Here is a 26,666-nt window from a genome sequence, read left to right on the forward strand (position 1 = left end):
AGCCCCCCCCCCCGGGGCCTGCCAGTGCAAGCCCTTTGAAGGACCACTGCTGGTCAGTTTCACGGAGGCCTCACCTGCAGAATGCAAAGTCCAACAAAGCTTGCTCAAAGTCATATCTAAGAACATAAGAGAAGCCACATTGGATCAGGCCAACGGCCCATCCAGTCCAACACTCTGTGTCACACAGTGGCCAAAACCCAGGTGCCATCAGGAGGTCCATCAGCAGGGCCAGGACACTAGAGGTCCTCCCACTGTTACCCCCCGCCAAGCACCAAGAAGACAGAGCATCACTGCCCCGGAGAGAATGTTCCATCTATCCCTTGTGGCTAAGAGCCACTGTTGGACCTCTGCTCCATATGTTTGTCCAACTCCCTCTTGAAGCTGTCTATGCTTGTAGCCACCGCTACTTCCTGGGGCAGTGAATTACGGGTGTTAACCACCCTTTGGGTGAAGAAGTATTCACCCAATTGGGTATTGTGTTCAGTTTTGGACACCACATTTTAAGAAGGATATAGACAAGCTGGAATGGGTCCAGAGGAGGGCGATGAACATGGTGAGGGGTCTGGAGACCAAGTCCTATGAGGAAAGGCTGAAGGAGCTGGGGATGTTTAGCCTGGAGAGGAGGTGGCTGAGAGGTGATAGGATCACCATCTTCAAGTACTTGAAGGGCTGTACTATAGAGGATGGTGTGGAATTGTTTTCTGTGGCCCCAGAAGGTAGGACCAGAACCAACGGATTGAAATTAAATCAAAAGAGTTTCCGGCTCAACATTAGGAAGAACTTCCTGACCGTTAGAGTGATTCCTCAGTGGAACAGGCTTCCTCTTCAGGAGGTGATGGGCTCTCCTTCCTTGGAGGTTTTTCAACAGAGGCTAGATGGCCATCTGACAGCAATGAAGATCCTGTGGATTTAGGAGGAGGTATTTGTGAGTTTCCTGCATTGTGCTGGGGGTTGGACTGGATGATTCTGGTGGTTCCTTCCAACTCTATGATTCTGTGATTCTAAGTACTTCCTTTTATCCATTTTAACCTGACTGCTCAGCAATTTCATCGAATGCCCACGAGTTCTTGTATTGTGAGAAAGGGCGAAAAGTACTTATTTCTCTGTTTTCTCAATCCCGTGCATAATCTTGTAAACCTCTATCATGTCAACGCCGCAGTCGACGTTTCTCCAAGCTAAAGAGCCCCAAGTGTTTTAACCTTTCTTCATAGGGAAAGTGTTCCAACCCTTTAATCATTCTAGTTGCCCTTCTCTGCACTTTTCCCAATTCTATAGTATCCTTTTGGAGTCCTGGGCCAAGCCACCTCCTGATGCTTCCAGCACATTCCCATAAAGGTCAGGTTACCAACATTGGTTTGGGAAATGCCTGGAGATTTTGGAGGTGGAGCCTGGAGACAGGACTTGGGGAGGGGATGATGCCATAGAGCCCACCCACCAAAGCAGCCATTTTCTGCAAGGGAATTGACCTTTGCAGTCTGGAGAGCAGTTGGAATGCTGGGGGATCTCAGGGTTAAATACTGTAGACTGGCAACCCCGCAGCCATGTTTATGGACCAGGATCCCGGCCTGGAAAAGGGCACAGCTCCTCTACAGAGGGGGATGCCAGGGCATGGGGTAGCTGCTGCTGCTAGGCCAGCTGCAAGATGAGGCGGCCAAAGACCAAGTCCTGCCCTGCGCAGCGTTATCTTTCCCACGGTGGCTGGGAGGTGGGGGGCCTGCTGCTGTCGCCTCTGTTCAAGCAGAAGAAGTTGGTGGGTTTGGTTTCCCCCTGCTCTTCACAACAACAGCCCAGTTTCAAAGATGTGTGGTGTTAGGGTTTGTAGAATCTTTCGGGCCGTGTTCTACTGGAGAAAGTTTCTCTTCCAGACGTTTCGTTCTCAGCTGCGGAGAACATCCTCAGTGGCGTTGCAGCCGGAGCACGAAACGTCTGGAAGAGAAATTTTCTCCAGTAGAACACGGCACTTGAGCCCGAAAGATTCTACAAACCCTAATGATGTTGCCAGCCGTGAAAACCTGAAATCTATATGTGGTGTTATTTATTTATTTGCGTGTCTATTTATTTAAGGCATTTTAATGTGGCCTTCCCCCCCCCCCCCGGATCAACAGCCCAAAAGCAGCAAACAAAACTATTGCAGGAAAGTAGCATTCAGCGTTATAAAATTAAAATAATTAAAACACATAAACAAACGGCACCAGGATAAGGGAGGGGAATGCCAAAAGCGCAACAAAAAAAGTCTTCATCTACCCATACAGAGAGAGACGCTGATTTCCCACTAGGGTTATGCTGCCCTCACGCTCCTCTTCTCTGTGGGGCTTCCGTCGGATTTCACACGATCTGCCCCAGTGCTGCAACTTGCTGCACCTCTTTGGCGCGGCAAACAGAAACTGGTTTTTAGAGGATCTTGTTTGCTGCGTGAAAGAGGCGGAGTGAGTTGCAGCCCCGGGGGAGATCGTGTGGAATCCGTTGGAAGCCCCACGCAGAAGAGGAGAGTGCAAGCAGCATAACCCTAGTGGGGAATTGGTCAGAGAGAGAGGGAGGGAGGGATGTCCCCAGAAAGGGAGCTTCAGTCTTCTGGTGCCATGGCCGAGAAAGCTTTAAAGCTCCACATGAGCGCCCTGAATTGAGTCTAGAAGCAAACTGGAAGCCAGTGTAGATGAACATAAGAAGAACATAAGAGAAGCCATGTTGGATCAGGCCAATGGCCCATCCAGTCCAACACTCTGTGACACACAGTGGCAAAAAATTTTTATATATACACACACACTGTGGCTAATAGCCACTGATGGACCTCTGCTCCATATTTTTATCTAAATCCCTCTTGAAGGTGGCTATGCTTGTGGCCGCCACCACCTCCTGTGGCAGTGAATTCCACATGTTAATCACCCTTTGGGTGAAGAAGTACTTCCTTTTATCCATTTTAACCTGTCTGCTCAGCAATTTCATCGAATGCCCACGAGTTCTTGTATTGTGAGAAAGGGAGAAAAGTACTTCTTTCTCTACTTTCTCCATCCCATGCATTATCTTGTAAACCTCTATCATGTCACCCCACAGTCGACGTTTCTCCAAGCTAAAGAGTCCCAAGCGTTTCAACCTTTCTTCATAGGGAAAGTGTTCCAGCCCTTTAATCATTCTAGTTGCCCTTTTCTGGACTTTCTCCAATGCTATACTATCCTTTTTAAGGTGTGGCGACCAGAACTGCACACAGTACTCCAAATGAGACCGCACCATCAATTTATACAGGGGCATTATGATACTGGCTGATTTGTTTTCAATTCCCTTCCTAATAATTCCCAGCATGGCGTTGGCCTTTTTTATTGCAAACGCACACTGTCTTGACATTTTCAGTGAGCTCTCTACCACGACCCCAAGATCTCTCCCTTGGTCAGTCTCTGCCAGTTCACACCTCATCAACTTGTATTTGTAGCTGGGATTCTTGGCCCCAATGTGCATTACATGGAAGAAGACTGGGAAGATATGTGGCCCCAATGGCCTCCTCCAGCCATCACTCTGACCGCAGCATTCTGTACCAGCCGTAGCTTCTGGACACTCTTCAAGGGTAGCCCCACGTAGAACATCCTGGAGTAATATAATCTAGATTAACCAACATGTTAGCTGCCAGTAACCATTTCTGTGGTCAGAAAGATGTCTGATACCTGCATTCATTCTCCTGGGAGGGATTGGCATCTCACAGAGCAGACTGGTAAGACTCAGCCAGGCACATTGCCGGTCTCAGGGGGTGCCCGTGTTCCTTTGACATACACCTTTGCCAGTCACGCCCAAGGCCAAAGAGATCAGAAACCATCCCTCACTCACACTGCACCTTTTTGTGTTCACAAAACTCAACTCTTTGCATCCCCTTTAGTAAGTCTCTTCTTGGGACTTCAAGAAGTTTTTCACTTATATCAACAATATAAGTGAAGAATGAATCATTATCTCAGGTATTCATAATATCCAAAATTTCAGCCTTAAATTTAAACAGCATGCTAATGCACAAAGCCCAATGGGTTTCCCGTCTGTTTAACCCATCTCATTTTGGTATCGTTTCTGGCTTGCTAGCTTTGCTTGCATTGTCTTGCTCAATTGTAGCTCAGACGCTTCTGAACCACAAGAAGGGAACGACTGGAATGCAACAGAAACAAGATGGAGTCAAGGTGAAGGGGAGTTCCTCTAGCTGTTCATGCTCCTTATTTCCATGCTCCAGAGGATGACCACAAATTCAGCTTCAATAGCTGCATGCACCCCTTGATGTCTATCTTGCAACTCTGAGTAGGATGGGAAGCTGATGACTCCACAATTAGGGAGCAGTGAACTTCCAGCAGGAGCAGCGAACTGGAAGGGACACCAAGGCAAATGGTGAACTCTCCTTTACCTGACTGCGCTGCCTGCAGGGACACAGACAGGGGAAGAGCGCACCTATCATATTCAATTTGCATCACTGCATTTCTTCCACCGGGAGCCATCCTTATGGAATCCTCCCTGAGGACTCTCACATGCACAAAGCAACCTCCTGAACACTGTGAGCAGAAAAGGGATGTTGTTGTGAGGAGGAGGAAAAGATATTGGATTTATATCCTGCCGTATACTCTGAATCTCAGCATCTCAGAGCGGCTCACAATCTCCTTTATCTTCCTCCCCCACAACAGACACTCTGTGAGGTGGGTGGGGCTGAGAGGGCTCTCACAGCAGCTGCCATTTCAAGGAGATAGCTATGGCTGACCCAAGGCCATTCCAGCAGCTGCAAGTGGAGGAGTGGGGGAACAAACCCGGTTCTCCCAGATAAGAGTGCACATTTAACCACTACACCAAACTGGCTCTCCGGGTAGAATAATAGAATCATAGAGTTGGAAGGGACCTCCAGGGCCATCTAGTCCAACCCCCTGCACAATGCAGGAAACCCACAAATACCTCCCCCAAATTCACAGGATCTTCATTGCTATCAGATGGCCATTAGCCTCTGTTGGAAAACCTCCAAGGAAGGAGAGCCCACCACCTCCCGAGGAAGCCTGTTCCACTAAGGAACTGCTCTAACGGTCAGGAAGTTCTTCCTAATGTTGATCCGGGTATGAGATCCTTGGGCTCTGAAGCTCATACATCCCGCTCCAGAAGAGACCTCACTACTCACGTTTTGACAGTGATGGAAAACACGTGTCGTCTTCTCTTTGCAATGTGGCACTTTATTTTTTTGTCTTGTGGGGGAGACATTTATGACCTGGATAGCCCAGGCTGGCCCGATCTTGTCAGATTTCAGAAGCCCAGCAGGGCCAGCCCTGGTCAGTACTTAGGTGGGAGACCACCGAGGAAGTGCAGGGTCATAACGAAGAGGCAGGCAATGGCCAACTTGTTGGGGTTTACAGATATTTTAGCAGAGTTGTGTGGAGAGAACCACAAAAACAAGCCAGGCAGACGTTTTAGCTCAAGAATAAAGTAGTTTACTTTTACTATGAGGAAAGGGTAGACTGGGATTACTAGAAAACAAAAGAAGGATTCAGTATCCTATCTAGTCTCTAGACTACATCTCGACTCTCTTGAGTCCAAAAACTAACTGCATGGAGATCTGAGGGCTTTACACAAAGGGCAATAAAAACTGACCAAATGGTTTCCCCCAGACCAACTCCCAAATATATGGATTAGCCAATTAGGGCTTTGCTTCAGTGGTCACTATACATATTGACACCTAGCCTGAGCGGGAAGTACGTGCACACATTCTCATTGGCTATACCTCTCACTGGCTAAACATCAGCATGCATATACATTCATTTAATTAACTCATGGCAAAAGCAAGTGAAGTTGCAATAGAAACCCAACAAAACCACCCCTGAAAGTCTCTTGCCATGAAAACCTTTTGGGTTGTAACTTGATGGCCCCCCAAAAGAGAGAGACTTTCTACACTCTTGTGCGTCCCAGGGTGGTGCTGGCTGCTCCATTCACACAGGCTGTCACAGGCTGCAAAGGGCGAGCTAAGGGCCAGCCAAGAGTCACTGGGCAGAAAAGTCTTCTTTGCTAAAAAGGCTCACAAATTACCTCCCTTACGGATTAGTTTTAAACAGGCCTCAGAATCAGAGGGAGCTCACAGGAGCACAGCTCCTGCACCTTTCTGAGAGTTCCACCTCCTTGTCCATTGAATAGTATGTGCAGCCACATAACAATCCCTGGATGAGCTCCACCACCTATTTTTCTACAAAATGATCACTGGTTTTAATTAATCTCCAGTGACATGTAGCCCTGGATGGCCCCAACCAGCTCTGGGATGCTAATTTGGGTCAGTCCTGGTTGGTACTTGGTTGGGAGACCCCAAGGAAGACCAGGCTGGCTACGCAGAGGCAGGCAATGGCCAACCATCTCTGAACACTTGCCTTGAAAACTCTACAGGGTCACCCTAAGTCCCCTGCGACTTGACAGCACTAAGTTCCCATATCAAAGTTGCCATTGTGTTGAGATGGGACCCCTGGGAGCAGAGACTCCCAGAGTACACAAAGTGATGGAAAGGGACTTTGAAGGAAGCAGCGTTAACTTTTGTGCTGCGTTCCATGAATTTGTGATTTTTAAAGAACCCTGGGTCCTTTTCTTGTCTCCTGCATTTAACTCAGCTCGGAATAATACCCAGTGGTGGAAGATCCTCCTCCACACACACACTATCACACCCACACACACCTGTGCCAGCGCGTGGTCTGTCCTCTGAAGCTTCTGAAGGTGTGGGCCAAATGCTCCCCTTGGAGCTGGCAGGCTGCTGGTGGACGCAGGCTCCGCCTCTCCCCAGTTTCCTTTTAATCAGACACTTCAAATGAGAGCCAGGAGGCCTATCCGGCAAGAGCCACTTTCATGTGGGGTGAAGACAGGAGGCCTCATTCTCAAAGCCTGGCTGTTTATGCACAGCACTGGTACCGGGCATCACAACGTGCGCATCAAAGGCAGGTAGCACTTGAGAGACTGGCCAGCTGGCAACGTCCCATCAACTTGCCCACCTGCCACACAAACACTGAAGGGGGGAGGGATGCAGGGTCTTTTGGAGGGTCTCCGAGTGGGAGGGAAGAATGGTTGAAAGAAGAGATTAAAGGCTCAGTGGAAGATGATGAACATGGAATATTTTAGCTAACAGAAAGGGATTTTTTTTTTTGGTCCAATAGACTGACGATGAAAGAGAGACAGCGAGGAATTATTAGGACAGAAGATAAGGAAACAGTGGAGATAGGAAATAATTATTTTGTATCTGTCTTTATAAATGAAAATGAAGGGCATTAACTTAAATAGGATTTAGATATTTTTCAGGGACAGGAGGGAATGAATTAGGGAGCATTTCGATAAGGCAGGGAAACGGTTATTAAAAGGTTGGGGGGCTTTTGAAACGAACAAGGCGCCAAAGAGCTGAGAAAGTCTGTTCGGGAAGTGTTACGACAAGCTGCTCGACAGGCGTAGGGCTGCGTGGGGCTTCCCAATCGTGTCCGTGGGAGACAATAGGCTGTGATCCTTGAAAGGGAGGAGGAACATAAGAACATAAGAGAAGCCATGTTAGATCAGGCCAATGGCCCATCCAGTCCAACATTCTGTGTCACACAGCGGCCAAATATATATATATATATATATATATATATATATATATATATATATATATATATATATATATATATATATATATATATATATATATATATATATAAACACACACACACACTGTGGCTAATAGCCACTGATGGACCTCTGCTCCATATTTTTATCTAACCCCTTCTTGAAGGTGGCTATGCTTGTGGACGCCACCACCTCCTGTGGCAGTGAATTCCACATGTTAATCACCCTTTGGGTGAAGAAGTACTTCCTTTTATCCGTTTTAACCTGTCTGCTCAGCAATTTCATCGAATGCCCACGAGTTCTTGTATTGTGAGAAAGGGAGAAAAGTACTTCTTTCTCTACTTTCTCCATCCCATGCATTATCTTGTAAACTTCTATCATGTCACCCCGCAGTCGACGTTTCTCCAAGCTAAAGAGCCCTAAGCGTTTCAACCTTTCTTCATAGGGAAGGTGTTCCAGCCCTTTAATCATTTTAGTTGCCCTTTTCTGAACTTTCTCCAATGCTATAATATCCTTTTTGAGGTGCGGCGACCAGAACTGCACACAGTACTCCAAATGAGACCGCACCATCGATTTATACAGAGGCATTATGATACTGGCTGATTTGTTTTCAATTCCCTTCCTAATAATTCCCAGCATGGCGTTGGCCTTTTTTATTGCAAACGCACACTGTCTTGACATTTTCAGTGAATTATCTACCATGACCCCAAGATCTCTCTCTTGGTCTGTCTCTGCCAGTTCACACCCCATCAACTTGTATTTGTAGCTGGGATTCTTGGCCCCAATGTGCATTACTTTGCACTTGGCCACATTGAACCGCATCTGCCACGTTGACGCCCACTCACCCAGCCTCAACAGATCCCTTTGGAGTTCCTCACAATCCTCTCTGGTTCTCACCACCCTGAACAATTTAGTGTCATCCGCAAATTTGGCCACTTCACTGCTCACTCCCAACTCTAAATCATTTATGAACAAGTTAAAGAGGATGGGACCCAGTACCGAGCCCTGCGGCACCCCACTGCTTACTGTCCTCCACTGCGAAGACTGCCCATTTATACTCACTCTCTGCTTCCTATTACTCAGCCAGTTTTTGATCCACAAGAGGACCTGTCCTTTTACTCCATGACTCTCAAGCTTTCTAAGGAGCCTTTGATGAGGAACTTTATCAAAAGCTTTCTGGAAGTCAAGGTAAACAACATCTATCGGGTCTCCTTTGTCCACATGTTTGTTCACCCCCTCAAAGAAATGCAACAGGTTAGTGAGGCAAGATCTTCCCTTGCAGAACCCATGCTGAGTCTTCCTCAATAACCTGTGTTCATCAATGTGCCTATTCATTCTGTCCTTGATAATGGTTTCTACCAACTTTCCTGGTAGTGAAGTCAGACTGACTGGCCTGTAACTTCCCGGATCTCCTCTGGAACCCTTTTTAAAGATGGGGGTGACATTTGCTACCTTCCAGTCCTCAGGAACGGAGGCAGATTTCAATGAAAGATTACAGATTTTTGTTAGAAGATCCACAAGTTCAACTTTGAGTTCTTTCAGAACTCTCGGATGTATGCCATCCGGACCCGGTGACTTATTAGTTTTTAATTTGTCTATTAGTTGTAGGACCTCCTCTTTTGTCACCTCAATCTGACTCAGGTCTTTCAACACCCCTTCCAATATTAGTGGTTCTGGGGCGGGCAAACACTTCTCATCTTCCACGGTGAAGACGGAGGCAAAAAATGCATTCAGCTTCTCAGCCATTTCCCCATCCTCCTTCAGTAATCCTTTTACCCCATGGTCAACCAAGGGCCCCACTGCTTCCCTGGCTGGTTTCCTACTTCTAATATATTTGAAGAAATTTTTATTGTTGGTCTTTATGTTTTTTGCAATATGCTCCTCATAGTCCCTTTTTGCCTGCCTGATCACAGTCTTGCATTTGATTTGCCACTGCCTGTGTTCCCTTTTATTAATCTCACTTGGACTGGTTTTCCACCGCTTAAAGGAGTCCTTCTTACCTTTTACAGCTTCCATTACTTTGTTTGTTAACCATGCTGGCCTCTTCTTATACCTGTTTGTGCCTTTCCTAACTTGTGGTATGTATTTTATCTGAGCTTCTAGGATTATAGTTTTAAATAGTCTCCAAGCTTCCCCAAGGGTTTTGACCGTATTTACCTTTCCTTTCAGTTTCCTCCTCACATGCCTCCTCATCTCAGAGAATTTACCCCTTTTAAAGTTAAGTGTGGTTGTGGCGGTCTTTTTGGGCAACTCCCTATTTATACAAATGGTGAAATCAATAACATTATGGTCACTGTTCCCAAGCGGCGCAATCACTTTTACGTCTCTCACCAAGTCTTGGGCATTACTTAGGACCAGATCCAGGATCGCCCCACCCCTGGTAGGTTCTGAGACCATCTGCTCCATAGCACAGTCATTGAGAGCATCAAGAAACTCAATCTCTTTCTCCCGACCAGAACACATATTGACCCAATCAATCTGCGGGTAGTTAAAATCACCTATTACGACACAGTTTTTACGTTTAGCCGCTATCTTTAATCCCTCCATCATATTATAATCGTCCTCTCTCTTTTGATTTGGTGGGCGATAACAAACTCCCATAGTTAAATTTCCTTTTGGGCCCTCTATTTCAACCCAAAGCATTTCTAAAAGGGAATCTAATTCTCTGACCTCAGTCTTACTGGACCGTATATCCTCTCTGACATACAGAGCCACCCCACCTCCAACCCTTCCCTCCCTATCCTTCCGATATAACTTATATCCAGGAATCACCGTGTCCCACTGATTCTCCTCATTCCACCAAGTTTCTGAAATTCCCACAATGTCTATGTTTTCTCCCAACACTAAACATTCCAATTCACCAATTTTACTTCGGACACTTCTAGCATTTGCATACAAACATTTATAATTTCCCAAGCAAGCTAGGCCCGCCACCTCTCTCCTGCCGCCTCGAGACTCTGGCAGATAGTCCATACTGTTTGTCACCATCACAGTGGACAACTCTGATCTGTTACTCGGTAGAAAAATAGAAGCCAACCCTTCATCTCTTTGAGACGAGTCCTCCCGAACCAGAGACATTCCATCTCCTGTCGGCTTTCCCCCAAGATTTAGTTTAAAAACTGCTCTGCCACCTTTTTGATTTTAAGCGCCAGCAGCCTGGTTCCATCCGGAGACAAGTGGAGACCGTCTCTTTTGTACAGCTCCGGCTTGTTCCAGAAAGCATCCCAGTGCCTAACAAACTTAAACCCTTCCTCCTTACACCATCGTCTCATCCACACATTGAGACTTCTAATTTGCGCCTGTCTCTCCTGCCCTGCACGTGGAACAGGTAGCACTTCCGAGAAGGCCACCTTGGAGGTCCTGGCCTTAAGTCTCCCACCTAGCAGCCTAAATTTCTCCTCCAGGACCTCACGACTGCATTTCCCCACATCGTTGGTGCCAACACGCACCATGACCACAGGCTCCTCCCCAGCACTGTCTATCAGCCTATCTACTACACGCGTAATGTCCGCTACCTTCGCACCAGGCAGGCAAGTCACCATACGGTCAATACGCGGTTTCGCCACCCAGCTGTCTACTTGCCTAAGGATCGAATCACCAACTACCAAGACCCCCCCTCTCCCCCTGCCCAGGGATGGTTCCTTGGCGCGAAAGGATACCTGCTCACCAACCGAAGAAGAGGTCCCTTCTGAGGGCGCATTCCCCTTATCCTCAGCAAGGTGCCCTGTTCCCTCTAGACCCTCACGCTCTCTGGCAGCAACGGGGCAGCCACGTTCAGAGTGGGGCTCATCTAATACGCCCCCAAGAGTCTTCCCCAATTGCCTAACTGACCGTCTCTGCTTCTCCAGGGCAGTCACCTCGGCCTCAAGGGTACGAACTCGTTCCCTGAGGACCAGGAGCTCCTTGCATCGAGCACACACCCAAGACTTCTGTCCTGTGGGCAGATAGTCATACATGTGACACTCAGTGCAAAACACTGGAAAGCCCCCACCTCCCTGCTGGCATTCTACCTTCATGATATATATATTAAATATACAGTCCTCTTTAAATGCTGTTGTTTACGTGGCTCCCCTTCTGGAAGGTCAACTTACCTTATTGGGAGAACAAGGAAATCAGGGATCTGGGTTCCTGGTCCTTAGGAAGCCCCTAGGCAAAGAGCCACAGGCCAAGAGCCCTTTAGCTCTCGCCCTTTCGGCTCGCGCCAAAGGCTCGCGCCTTTGGCAAGGCGCAGCTTAAAATGCAAAGAGGGTGGAGCAGACCACTCCTAAGCAATCATCAACAATTACTCTCAATCAATCAATCAATCACTTTCACCTTTAGCCCACTCACCCAAACGTACAGCAGTTCCCCAGCTATCACAACTCAGCTATCACAAACCATTCGGCTTCTGGGCAGAGGGACCCCAGAAATGCCAGCCCCACATTGGGCAGAGGGAGAAGAAGCGGCTGCCCAACAATTTCAACCCACAAAGCAGAATGAGAGGCAGGATCTAGCCATGATTTGATTGGCCCCTGCTCACTTAGAAAAAATATCAGTTGCTCCTTTCAATAAATAGGAAGACGTGTCCTGCAAGACAAGAGGGAGATGACAGTCTAGTCAAAACTGGCTGACACCAAAGGCAATTAAAGCCAGAGGGTCATAAGAACATAAGAGAAGCCATGTTGGATCAGGCCAATGGCCCATCCAATCCAACACTTTGTGTCACACAGTGGCCAAATACACACACACAAACACACACACACACACACACTATGGCTAATAGCCACTGATGGACCTCTGCTCCATATTTTTATCTAACCCCCTCTTGAAGCTGGCTATGCTTGTGGCCGCCACCACCTCTTGTGGCAGTGAATTCCACATGTTAATCACCCTTTGGGTGAAGAAGTAGTTCCTTTTATCCATTTTAACCTGACTGCTCAGCAATTTCATCGAATGCCCATGATTTCTTGTATTGTGAGAAAGAGAGGAAAGTATGTCTTTCTCTACTTTCTCCATCCCGTGCATTATCTTGTCAACCTCTATCATGTCACCGTGCAGTCGACGTTTCTCCAAGCTAAAGAGTCCCAAGCATTTCAACCTTTCTTCATAGGGAAAGTGTTCCAACCCTTTAATCATTCTAGTTGCCCTTTTCTGGACTTTCTCCAATGCTATAATATCCTTTTTGAGGTGCGGCGACCAGAACTGCACACAGTACTCCAAATGAGACCGCACCATCGATTTATACAGGGGCATTATGATACTGGCTGATTTGTTTTCAGTTCCCTTCCTAAGAATCTTCGAGTGAGGAGGCCCTGCCCTGGGAGGCCCAGACTAGCCCGACCTCATCAGACCTCTGAAGCTAAGCAGAGTCAGCCTTGGATTTAGGGTCAACAATTTCAGATTGAGAAATTCTTGGATGTTTTTTGGGGGGTGGATCCAGGGAAGGGTGAGGTTTGGGAAGGGATCTCAGCAGAGTACAATGCCATAGTGTCCACCCTCCAAAGCAGCCATTTTATCCAAGGGAACTAGAGGCAGGCAACCCTTGCCCTGGTTAGTATTTGGATGGGAGCCCACCAAGGAAAGCCAGGTTCACTACAGATAGGTGGTAGCAGCAAATTAGAGCATGCATGTATCCATGTTGCAAAGAGTAGAGCTGTGGCTCCATGTAACATCGGGAGAAAGAGGCTGAGGAAGAACTAACTATTGAAACCGTGAGGAGTCCTTTTAAAAGCGGTTCCTTATTCTCTCTGCACCATCACGAGTGGAACACTAAGAAATTAAGAGACTTCACCCACGTCTTCACTAAGTCCTATTTGAAGCGCCTAGCATTTTCTATGACTGTTGAGAGACTTTGTGGGGGAAATTTCAAGAATGTTCAGTGTTCCTTCGTTCTGTTTTTGTTTAACTTCACTAAAAACGCGTATTTACACGCTTGGCGTGAAAGTTTTATTGCTTCCGGTGGTTCTCTCATATTGCCTAGGTTCACCACTGAGGCAAGCAATGGCAAACCACCTGTTTGACTCTTGCCCTGAAAACCATCCAGGGTCACCCTAAATCAGTTGCAGCTTGGCTTCACTTTCCTCCACCAGACTGAGAAGCGGCTTGCGGCTGCACCGAGTCCATCTGCCTGTTCCGTGCAAAAACCCCACAGACATATCATGTTTTTTTTAAAGAAAAAGCTCAGCAGGAACTCATTTGCGTATTAAGTCACACCCTGATATCACCATTGTTTCACGTGGCTTCGTTGTAGAAAAAGTCCAGCAGGAACTAATTTGCGTATTAAGCCACACCCCCTGATATCACCATTGTTTCACGCGGCTTCATTGTGGAAAAAGTCCAGCAGGAACTCATTTGCGTATTAAGCCACACCCCCTGATATCACCATTGTCTCGCGTGGCTTCATTGTAGAAAAAGCCCAGCAGGAACTCATTTTCATATTAGGCCACACCCCCTTATGCCAAGCCAGCCAGAGCTGTGTTCCTGTGCTTTCCTGCTGAAAGGACGCCCCGTGCCTGACAGTTGCCACTCCAGCCTTGGCTTGAAGATGGCCTCTGCCAGAGACAGGCAGACTCCTTCCCGCCTGGTAGCTGTTCAGAGGTCACCCTGATGTTAAACTTGTCTGCTGCAAGAGGAGCATAGGCGTAGACTATGGGCGTTTTCCCACAGAGCTTACCGCGGAGCGACGTCCCTCTTCACCGCACAGCGTCTGCGTGGATTTCCCACCAACTGCTCCACATAACCAGAAAGAGCCGCGGCTTTTGCGTCGCTAACGTAAGCTGGTTTTTAGCGGTTTACATCTGCGACGCAAAAGATCCGGCACTTCCTGGTTCTGCGGAGCAGTTGATGGGAAATCCGCGCAAGCCGCTGCGCGGTGAAGAGGGACGTCGCTCCGCGGGAAGCTCTGTGGGAAAATGCCCTATGGGGTGGGAGGCTCAGGAGCGTTCAGTACAACATTACCCTGATGAATAAGGCAGAAACAAGACACCTATAAATGAACATCCAGGGAAACTTTTTAAAAAGTTCCCCTAAAGGCTTTTCTGTGTTGCCTTTTCCTGTCAAATTTGTGGCCATTAATTTATCCTATGCACACGATATGCATGTTTGCAGATCTTAAAGTGACTATTCATTCTAAAAGTGACTTTCAAAAATGAGATACAGCAGGAGACTGCTGAGATACCACTGTAACAGCTGGCCAGCCACCACCTTTTCCTGGGTTTGGCCCAGCCCAGGGACATTATTAGGGGGTTCCCACCAAATTTCTGGGAGGCTTCTCCCTAAATCCCCCATGGCCCCACCTCCATAGGTGGTGTCACTGTCTTCCCCCTATGATGTCGTTGGATCCCAGTTCTTTTAGGGACCCATCATAACAATGCCTCTGGCCAAGCCCCAGCCCCTCCCACCCCCTGCGGGAAATTGGAAAGTCTGTGCCTCTGAGAGGGGGGGCATCTTGATGTTAGAGGGAGGAGATGTGGGGGGCGTGTGTTTGGTCCTCTTCCTTTCCCTAATGCTTAGCCGGGATGTGGCCAGCGGCACAAACCGATTGGCTCATAGCGGTCACCTCTTCCCCTGTGGCCTTGCGGGAGCCAGGCTTTGTAGATCCAGAAAGTGGTACTGCTTGTGGTATTTAAATGGTGTGTATTTTGTAAAATGCTTTGTGCTCCCACTCAGAAGAAAAATGGGGCAAAGATTCTTAAACAAATAAAAATCACCATTAGGAAATCTCATTTCCGTATGAGTAAAGGTGGGCTCTATGGCCAGGTGCCTTTTGGAAATCCCTCCCCTCCCCAGACTCCACCCCCAGCTCCACCTCCAGAGCTGGTGGGTCTGAGGGTTGCCAACCACCAGGTGGGGCCTGCAGATCTCCTGCTTTTTCAACTGATCTCCAGCTGGCAGAGATCAGCTCCCCTGGAGAAAATGGCTGCGTTGGAGGGCGGACTCGAGGGCACTGTCCCATGCTGAGGTCCTTCCCCTACCCCAAACCCCGCCCTCTCCCAGCTCCACCCCCAAAGTCTCCAGGTATTTCTCAACACAGACCTGGCAACCCTGCTCTGGAATGCCTTCCCCCTTTGTCGTTGGGCTTTCATCTTTTCCCGTGCTTGAGGCCCTGCTGCAACCCCGAGGACTCTTTTATCAGCCTGCTTTGAGATGGTTCTCTTTGCTTCTTGTTCCTTTTGTGCCGTGGCATCTTGTGATCGATCAGTTTTTATCCGCTTGTCGGAGTTTTTTTAAAAAAAATCAACTTGTGTTATTTCCTTGTTTGTCTTTTATTATTGACTTGTTTTGTTTTACTGTTTTGGAAGGCCGTGATGGTTTTGGACCAACGTATCCCCAGGACTGCCTCTTGGGCTGTGCTCCACCACGAGGGCTTCGCTCATCTGACCAGAGCCTTGCAAATGGGTAAGATTGGCCAATGCCCATTCAGGCACATTCCCTGACGTGGCTCTGGCCTGGAGGAATAGCCTGTCTGAGGGGGCCAGGAGAGCCCCACACCTCTGCCATCCTGCAGAGTGTGCAAAAGAGAAATGCTCAGGAGGGAAAGTGATAAGGCATTAGAACTCTAGTAGAATGGAAGAGTTCAAGAGGGCACTTTCCTAAGAGAACAGAATCTTATTCCATTGTCGTCAGAAGTCATTTCATAGAAAAAGAGGTGCTGGAGCTCATTAGCACAACTCATTTGCATATGCCACACACCCCTGACATCACCGAAAGGTGTACTAAATTATATCAGCTCAGCATCTATCTTAAAATACTTCTTGAATTAGAATTGTCATAATAAAACCTGACTCCCATCATATTTTTTTAAATGACTTTCTCCTATGTGGCCAACAGTGGCATGATGGAGATTTCTATCTGCCTGCTTTCTATGTTTTGGTTATGTTCCTACTCTGTGTGTGTGTGTGGGGGGGGGGGATATTAGAAACTCCGTCAAATGTTTAGTTTAGAGGTCAGCAAAATTATCACAGGGGGTTTGAACAATGGAGCCCAGAAGCAAGTAATGGGGGGGGGGGGGGAGAAAGAGAAGGGAAGGAAGTTAGGAAGGAAGGAAGGAAGGAAGGAAGGAAGGAAGGAAGGAAGGAAGGAAGGAAGGAAGGAAGGAAGGAAGGAAGGAAGGAAGGAAGGAAGGAAGGAAGGAAGGAAGGAAGGAAGGAAGGGCATAATAATATTTAGAGGTTCCAGAGTTCCACTCCTGTGAGCTCCTGCCCCAAATGAGGCCTGGTTGCAGTGTTTATGGTAGGTATCACCTTGCTTTTACGGCACCGTCTTCTACATTTGTAATCCCCTTTCTGTCTTGCTTATGGTACAATCCTGCCTTAGACTTTCTTTATTTCCTGATTCTGCAATCCTAGTCCGAGTGGATGTCTTATGTTGTCTGATTGCTCTGTTTTTATATCCTGTAATCTACCTTGAGCCTAAGTGAAAGTGATGGGTTATAAATAAAGTACATAAATAAGTTCGCTGTTGTTTCAATGGTGAGCTGCCCTAAGGAATGGCAGAGAGGCAGCATGCAAATTCCTTGAATGAATAAATAAATACATTGGGAATGTTGTCTGTTAATAAGTTTTCAGTTTTGTTTTGATTTTTTTTGTGGTCGGGTCGCCAGGTCTGTGTTGGAAAATACCTGGAGGCTTTGGGGATGGAGCTGGGAAGATACCTGGAGGCTTTTGGGGATGGAGCTGGGAAAATACCTGGAGGCTTTTGGGGATGGAGCTGGGAAGATACCTGGAGGCTTTTGGGGATGGAGCTGGGAAGATACCTGGAGGCTTTGGGGACGGAGCTGGGAAGATACCTGGAGGCTTTGGGGATGGAGCTGGGAAGATACCTGGAGGCTTTTGGGGATGGAGCTGGGAAGATACCTGGAGGCTTTGGGGACGGAGCTGGGAAGATACCTGGAGGCTTTGGGGATGGAGCTGGGAAGATACCTGGAGGCTTTGGGGATGGAGCTGGGAAGATACCTGGAGGCTTTTGGGGATGGAGCTGGGAAGATACCTGGAGGCTTTTGGGGATGGAGCTGGGAAGATACCTGGAGGCTTTGGGGATGGAGCTGGGAAGATACCTGGAGGCTTTGGGGACGGAGCTGGGAAGATACCTGGAGGCTTTGGGGATGGAGCTGGGAAGATACCTGGAGGCTTTTGGGGATGGAGCTGGGAAGATACCTGGAGGCTTTGGGGACGGAGCTGGGAAGATACCTGGAGGCTTTGGGGACGGAGCTGGGAAGATACCTGGAGGCTTTGGGGATGGAGCTGGGAAGATACCTGGAGGCTTTGGGGACGGAGCTGGGAAGATACCTGGAGGCTTTGGGGATGGAGCTGGGAAGATACCTGGAGGCTTTTGGGGATGGAGCTGGGAAGATACCTGGAGGCTTTTGGGGATGGAGCTGGGAAGATACCTGGAGGCTTTTGGGGATGGAGCTGGGAAGATACCTGGAGGCTTTTGGGGATGGAGCTGGGAAGATACCTGGAGGCTTTTGGGGATGGAGCTGGGAAAATACCTGGAGGCTTTGGGGATGGAGCTGGGAAGATACCTGGAGGCTTTGGGGACGGAGCTGGGAAAATACCTGGAGGCTTTGGGGATGGAGCTGGGAAAATACCTGGAGGCTTTGGGGGTGGATCCAGGGAAATAGCTGGGACTTTGGGGGTGGAGCCAGGAGAAGCGTTTGGGGAGGGGAGGGGCCTCAGGGTCATAGAGTCCACCTCCAAAGCAGCCATTTTCTCCAGCCGTCAACTGAAAATTCTAATATGGGCGTGTGAGAGAGGCTTGTCAGTTGGCTTGTGAAGAAGCTGCAACTGCAGCGGAACGCAATTTAAGCCGGTAATTGCATGAAGGCAAGATTTCTCCTTCGGAAGCCGACATCAGTGGAAGGACTCCGTTTGGATTTTACTCCTGAGTAGTAGTACTCCTTATGGACTTTTTGAAAAGAATTTGTCGGAGTCATCCTTAGGAACAGTGTTTCTGTTTGGGACTTTATGCTCTCGATGTGATTTATGGCTTTGGAATGAAAACTGGATGTTTTTGCACAATATAATATATAGGTTTTTTGTAAATTTTGTCAAATTGTATTTCTGACACAATTGTCTTTAGATTTCTGTTCATATTGTGTTGCCATTGTTTTCTCTGCTCATTTTCTCCAGGGGAGCTGACCTCGGCCAGCTGGAGATCAGTTGCAAAAGCAAGAGATCAGACCCAACCTTGATGTTGGCAACCTGATTTTGTGGGGTTGGAGCTGTGGAAGTGGCTGCCAAAGGGCAGGCAGTTGTGATCGCCTCCTTATTTCCCTAGATCCCTGTCATGGGTGCGACAGGGCCATGGGGGCGGGGTGGGTTATCTAAAGTGAGCTTCCCCTCCTAGGAGCCTCTAGCCCCACACACTGGGCCAGCCCTAAACTGTCTGGCACCCTAGGCAAAGCTAACTTCTGGCACCCCCCCGCCCCCGCAATGATAATGTCACCAAGTCACATGGGGTCCACCCAGTTTGGCACCCCCAGAAGGCTGGCGTCAGCTGCGAGAATGGCCTTGGGTCAGCCAAAGCTCTCGCAGAGCTGTCCTTGAAAGGGCAACTTCTGTGAGAGTTCTCTCAGCCCACCCCCCCCCCACACACACACACACAGGATGTCTGTTGTGGGGGAAAAAGATAAAGGAGATTGAGAGCCATTCTAAGATTTGGAATGGAGGGCGGGATATAAATATCTTCTTCTTCATCATCATCTGTAGGTATCTGGGGCTCTGGGGTGCTCTTTTTTGAAGTAGGTGCACCAAAGGTTTAGCATAGCATCCGGTGCCTCTGCTCAAAACAACCTCCAAGTTTCAAAAAGGTGGGACCAGGGGGTCCAATTCTATGAGCCCCAAAAGAAGGTGCCTCAATCCTTCATTATTTCCAAAGCGAGGGAAGTCATTTTAAAGGCATGTGGTCCCTTTAAATGTGATGGCCAGAACTCCCTTCAGAGTTCAGTCATGCTTGCTACACCCTTGCTCCTGGCTCCACCCCCAAAGTCCCCAGATATTTCTCGAGTTGGACTTGGCAATCCTACTTCAGGGGCAGGGCCTTATGTATTTCTCTCTCCTGGCCCCACTTTCTTGGTGGTGACTGACTTCTCTTTCCCTCCAATTTCATCCTGTCCAATCACAAGGCTCATAGGGTGCCTGGAAAATATCGACCTAGAGGGAAAATTCCAGCAAGGCCTCAGCCTCCACCACCAAAATCTCTAGAAGTTTCCCAACCTGAAGTTGGCAACCCTACAATGGGGCCGGAAAGAACAACCTAGAAGCTGCACTAATGTGGCCCTTTGTAGATCCTCCTTTGAAGAAGAAGAAGAAGACTGCAGAGTCATACCCCGCCATTCTCCCTGAATCAGAGTCTCAGAGCAGCTCACAATCTCCTTTAACTTCCTGCCCCACAACAGACACCCTGTGAGGTGGGTGTGGCTGAGAGGGCTCTCACAGCAGCTGCCCTTTCAAGGTCAACCTCTGCCAGAGTTATGGCTGACCCAAGGCCATGCTAGCAGGTGCAAGTGGAGGCGTGGGAAATCAAACCCGTTTCTCCCAGATAAGAGAGCTCTGGCTGACCCAAGGCCATTCCAGCAGCTGCAAGTGGAAGAGTGGAGAATCAAACCCGGTTCTCCCAGATAAGAGAGCTCTGGCTGACCCAAGGCCATTCCAGCAGCTGCAAGGGGAGGCTTGGGGAATCAAACCCGGTTCTCCCGGATAAGAGAGCTCTGGGTGACCCAAGGCCATTCCAGCAGCTGCAAGTGGAGGAGTGGGGAATCAAACCCGGTTCTCCCAGGTAAGAGAGCTCTGGGTGACCCAAGGCCATTCCAGCAGCTGCAAGTGGAGGAGTGGGGAATCAAACCCGGTTCTCCCAGATAAGAGAGCTCTGGGTGACCCAAGGCCATTCCAGCAGCTGCAAGTGGAGGAGTGGGGAATCAAACCCGGTTCTCCCAGATAAGAGAGCTAAGGCTGACCCAAGGCCATTCCAGCAGCTGCAAGTGGAGGAGTGGGGAATCAAACCCGATTCTCCCAGATAAGAGAGCTCTGGCTGACCCAAGGCCATTCCAGCAGCTGCAAGTGGAGGAGTGCTGGGTCCCATGCTCTTTAACTTGTTCATAAATGATTTAGAGTTGGGAGTGAGCAGTGAAGTGGCCAAGTTTGCGGATGACACTAAATTGTTCAGGGTGGTGAGAACCAGAGAGGATTGTGAGGAACTCCAAAGGGATCTGTTGAGGCTGGGTGAGTGGGCGTCAACGTGGCAGATGCGGTTCAATGTGGCCAAGTGCAAAGTAATGCACATTGGGGCTAAGAATCCCAGCTACAAATACAAGTTGATGGGGTGTGAACTGGCAGAGACTGATCAAGAGAGAGATCTTGGGGTCATGATAGATAACTCACTGAAAGTGTCAAGACAGTGTGCGTTTGCAATAAAAAAGGCCAATGCCATGCTGGGAATTATTAGGAAGGGAATTGAAAACAAATCAGCCAGTATCATAATGCCCCTGTATAAATCGATGGTGCGGTCTCATTTGGAGTACTGTGTGCCGTTCTGGTCGCCGCACCTCAAAAAGGATATTATAGCTTTAGAGAAGGTGCAGAGAAGGGCAACTAGAATGATTAAAGGGCTGGAGCACTTTCCCTATGAAGAAAGGTTGAAACGCTTGGGACTCTTTAGCTTGGAGAAACGTCGAATGCGGGGTGACATGATAGAGGTTTACAAGATAATGCATGGAATGGAGAAAGTAGAGAAAGAAGTACTTTTCTCCCTTTCTCACAATACAAGAACTCGTGGGCATTCGATGAAATTGCTGAGCAGACAGGTTAAAACGGATAAAAGGAAGTACTTCTTCACCCAAAGGGTGATTAACATGTGGAATTCACTGCCACAGGAGGTGGTGGCGGCCACAAGTATAGCCACCTTCAAGAGGGGTTTAGATAAAAATATGGAGCAGAGGTCCATCAGTGGCTATTAGCCACAGTGTATGTGTGTATATAACATTTTTTGCCACTGTGTGACACAGAGTGTTGGACTTGATGGGCCGTTGGCCTGATCCAACATGGCTTCTCTTATGTTCTTATGTTCTTAGTGGGGAATCAAACCCAGTTCTCCCAGATAAGAGAGCCCTGGCTGACCCAAGAAGGCCATTCCAGCAGCTGCAAGTGGAGGAGTGGGGAATCACACCCGGTTCTCCCAGAGAAGAGTCTGCGCACTTAACCACTACACTAAACTGGCTTTCTTTGGAAATGCCCTCGGGCAGCTGTCCCTCCCGTGGGAAGCAGAAGTTTAACCTTTCTCTGCAGGAGAATCAGGCCGGGGAGGAGGGCAAGGAGGGGGTGTGCTTTCTTTCGGATGGCAGAAGCCCACGTCAAATCTCTGGTAACTGCTGAAGCCTCAGCCTTCTGGAACACCTCCCCACCCCCCACCCCTCCACCCGGTCGACTTTACAAGAGCCTAATCCCGGCTTAGTACCTGTTTGTGCGCAGTTGCCCCGGCTAAGCTCTTGACGCTCCTGTCCACGTGGAGAGCTAGAATGATGCCTTGGGGGAATCCTCCGCTTAAGGCACAAACAGACAACATGAGACACAATCCGTATGGCCAGATTTGAGTCCGACCAACGAGATGTTTGGGGTGCAAGCTTTCGAGAGGCAATGCTCCCTTCACCCCTCTGGCTGCTTCCTTACAGGCAAGAGGATTGACTTCTGAATGTACACATTGCTTATCGATTTAAAACATCGACACACAGAGACATGCCCCACAGCTTTGCATTTGACAGACAGACATGCACTCCGGCCAAAACAAGACTTTGAAGGCATGGAATTCATGTCTGCACTTTCCCCCGAAGAGTCTACTTACACAGTCTCAGCTGTCAACAATCAATGGGTGCCTATTCTGGTTTTGACCCTGGTTTTGAGGGCAAAAATTGGCTTTGTGGAAGCATCAGAGCTTTCTTTGTAGCAGGAACTTCTTTGCATATTAGGCTACACCCCCCCCCCCTGATGTAGCCAATCCTCCAAGAGCTTACAGGGCTCTCCTTACAGGGCCTATTGTAAGCTCTTGGAGGATTGGTTATGTAATGTACTCAGAGACGAGACGTGCTGAAGGCAACATGTTTTAATGGATAGTACATCACAACAGAAGAGGGCCAATGCGGGCCGGGACCCGCTTTATATACACACAGCCCGGAACGGCCCCCCAGCTGGCCCAGACCAATCCTGGCCAGTCAAACTTCCCGCCACAGATCTTGATTGGTGGAGTCCTTTTGCGCGCTGCGCCGAGTGACCAGGGGATTCCCTCTGGTCGCCTCTGCTGCATGACTGCGCGGTATTTTACTAAAGCACAATACACTACAGGTTACATCAGGGGGGTGTAGCCTAATATGCAAAGGAGTTCCTGCTACAAAAAAAGCCCTGGGAAGTATATTGTCTGAAGTGAAAGTAGGTGACCTGGTGATTTTGTCTGCTGAAAGCGGCAGGCCATCTCTGCTGGCTCTTCCGAGCCTCTCCACTGTAAGACAAAAGTCTGTGGCCACCTGAAAAATGAATGTCATTTGTGAAAACAGAAGCTTTCATGAGTCATGACTAGGGTTGCCAAGTCCCATTTTAAAAATATCTGGGGACTTTGGGGGTGGAGCCAGGAGACTTTGGGGGTGGAGCCAGGAGACACTGAGGTGGAGCTAGGGGGACGGGGGGAAACGGCGCCGGGGAGCGTGGCTGCTCCTCTGAGATGGGCTCAAATTGGGCCCCTCTCGGAGGAGCAGCTGCGGGGGGGGCAGTGGTGCAGCGGAGTCGCGCGCTCCGCCTCTGGGTTGGAATCGGGGGCTGCTGCAGGAGGGAGACGCGCCGGCCTACCGCGGCCTCCTGGCCCAGTGCCTCGTGGGGCAGTACTGGCCTCGCCCGCCCGACGCAGCTCCAGCCGCCCTTCATGAGCGCCGCCGCCGCCATCCCGACCTGCTGCTCGCCCGCCTTCTTTTCCCTTCCCGCGGCCCGCTACAGCCGCCCTGCCTCACCACGCCTGCCGGCCGCCCCCTCAGCGCCTCTCTCAGCCACTGGCAATGCCGCACCCACCCCGAGCTGCCCAGCCAGCCCCCAAACCCGGCCAGAGGGAGCGGCGGCTGCACGTGCGAGCAGGGGGGCCGGGCCAGGGAGGGCACCAGGCCTCCCTCAACACTCCGCCCCCGTTACTTCCCCTTTGGGAAACGGCCGCTGGCTGAGAGCAGAGCCCCCTTGCCCGGCTTGCCCGCCCTCGGCAGCCTTTGGCCCAACAGCACCACGGAGGAGCAGCTGCAGGGGGAGGGGGCGGCGTCGCCCACTCCGGGATGGGGCGGCTCGCCATGTTCATGGCACCGTTTCCCCCCTCCCCCCGCTTCCGTTTTTGGGGGGAGCGGGGGAAGAGGGTGGAAATCCTGACATCCCCCGCCAGAGCGGGAGGGTTGGGAAGCCTAGTCATGACTCACTTGGATACCTGGACATCACTTGATATCCCTGACTGTGGGGAAAGAACTTTCCAGCACCTGCTCCCAAAGGCCCTTGAGCTAGAGAGAGACTTCTGTGCAATGGAGGGTGTCACAGCTTGTGACGCCCTCCCTTCCTCCCCCACAACAGACACCCTGTGAGGTGGGTGGGGCTGAGAGGGCTCTCACAGCAGCTGCCCTTTCAAGGAGAATCTCTGCCAGAGCTATGGCGGACCCAAGGCCATTCCAGCAGGTGCAAGTGGAGGAGTGTGGAATCAAACCCGGTTCTCCCAGATAAGAGTCCGCACACTTAACCACTACACCAAACTGGCAACCTCAGGGGAAGGCCTCGGCCTCTATGCCTTGTTGTCGATCCTCCGGAAGAACTAGTAGACCATTGTGTGAAACAGGGGATCACTGGCCTCAACCAGAAGGGCTCTTCTTAAGCTCTTGCGTTCTTACCTTCTCTCTCTCTCTCTCTCTCTTTCTCTGCCTCTTAAACCCGCTCTGGTAATGCTGCTTCTGGAACAGCTCCCTGCTTGGGGAAGTAGGGAGGGTGTCACTATATAGTCGTACAAGGCCCTGCGACCCAAGGGCTCCTCTGTGATGTTTGCCAGGTAGACATGCCCTCAGACACAGATAAAGGATTTAAGAGGCTGAAGGCTCAGGGGACCAAAGTAAGCTACCAGTAATTGTAGAAATCCTACACCGCCTTCATCCCTTTCCTGCTAACAGGATTACTGAACGCAGGCACAACAGGAATTGCAGCAGGCAGCTGGAAGAGCAGTTGCACTAGCTTGGGTGCTGGCACTGATGAGGCCCCCGAGAGGCACGGAGCCCCGGGGCGTGGTCCTAAGGAGGCCTGGCACGGCTGTCTCAGCTCGGGGGGATTGGGCCCCCCTCCCCGCCAGATGGCACTTCTTGTCACAATATGATTGTCTCATGTCACACAAACGAAGAGATGCCATTTAAGAAAGGCATCTTCAGGGTTGCTCAAGCTGTCCTCACAGGTGTGGTGTGCGAAGGCAATTATCTGGAACAAACTGCTAATGGAGCGGCAGCAAATGTCAGAGAAACTTGCACCAGATTTTTTTAAAAAAATAAAAAATAAAAAAGTGAAAGCCCAACATGAAACATTTGCTGCCTTCCATGCATCTAAGTCACTTGGTTCTTTCCCTTTCTGTCCCTGTATCTAACCATTCATTACAGGAAGGGATGTCATACAATCTGTGTAGTCAGGGATGCCTGTTTCTACAAATGCAGAAGTGAGAGATCCTTCGCACACACTTTGCTGAGCCTCTCAAACAAGAAAAACTGCAAGTAAAGTGAAGCCCTTTTGTTTGGTGTAGTGGTTAAGTGCCAGTGGTTAAGAGCCAGTTTGGTGAAGTGGTTAAGTGTGTGGACTCTTATCTGGGAGAACCAGGTTTGATTCCCCACTCCTCCACTTGCACCTGCTGGGATGGCCTTGGGTCAGCCATAGCTCTCTTTTCTGGGAGAACCAGGTTTGATTCCCCACTCCTCCACTTGCACCTGCTGGAATGGCCTTGGGTCAGCCATAGCTCTGGCAGAGGTTGTCCTTGAAAGGGCAGCTGCTGTGAGAGCCCTCTCCAGCCCCACCCACCTCACAGGGTGTCTGTTGTGAGGGAGGAAGGTAAAGGAGATTGTGAGCTGCTCTGAGACTCTTCGGAGTGGAGGGCGGGATTTAAATCCAATATCTTCATCTACCTCACAGGGTGTCTGTTGTGGGGGAGGAAGGGAAAGGAGATTGTGAGCTGCTCTGAGACTCTTCAGAGTGAAGGGCGGGATATAAATCCAATATCTTCATCTACCTCACAGGGTGTCTGTTGTGGGGGAGGAAGGGAAAGGAGATTGTGAGCGGCTCTGAGACTCTTCGGAGTGGAGGGCGGGATATAAATCCAATATCTTCATCTACCTCACAGGGTGTCTGTTGTGGGGGAGGAAGGGAAAGGAGATTGTGAGCTGCTCTGAGACTCTTCGGAGTGGAGGGCAGGATATAAATCCAATATCTTCATCTACCTCACAGGGTGTCTGTTGGGGGGGAGGAAGGTAAAGGAGATTGTGAGCTGCTCTAAGACTCTTCAGAGTGAAGGGCGGGATATAAATCCAATATCTTCATCTACCTCACAGGGTGTCTGTTGTGAGGGAGGAAGAGAAAGGAGATTGTGAACCGCTCTGAGACTCTTCGGAGTGGAGGGCGGGATATAAATCCAATATCTTCATCTACCTCACAGGGTGTCTGTTTTGGGGGGGGGGGAAGAGAAAGGAGATTGTGAGCCGCTCTGAGACTCTTCGGAGTGGAGGGCGGGATATAAATCCAATATCTTCTTCTTCTTTTGAAGGCACCACCTGCTGGAAGGAAGTTTGTGTGTTTGGCTGAACTCTTCCCTGGGCAGAGCCGGGCAGAGCGACAATCCAGAGCCATGAGTTATGTCTGGGCTGGTGCTCATTCAGCGCAGCTCAGAATCCTGGAAAAGTTGGGTGGGGCTTAAATGAGGGTTGCCAGTTCCAAGTTGGGGAATTTCTGAGGTTTAGGAAGATAGCCTGGAGAAGGCAGGGTTTGGAGAGAGGACGGACCTCAACAGGGTACCATGCCACTGCATCCATCCTCTGAATCATAGAATCGTACAATCATAGAGTTCGAAGGGATCTCCAGGGTCATCTGGTCCAACCT

This window comes from Heteronotia binoei, chromosome 12 (genome assembly GCF_032191835.1).
Source record: "Heteronotia binoei isolate CCM8104 ecotype False Entrance Well chromosome 12, APGP_CSIRO_Hbin_v1, whole genome shotgun sequence".
NCBI classification, from domain to species: domain Eukaryota; kingdom Metazoa; phylum Chordata; class Lepidosauria; order Squamata; family Gekkonidae; genus Heteronotia; species Heteronotia binoei.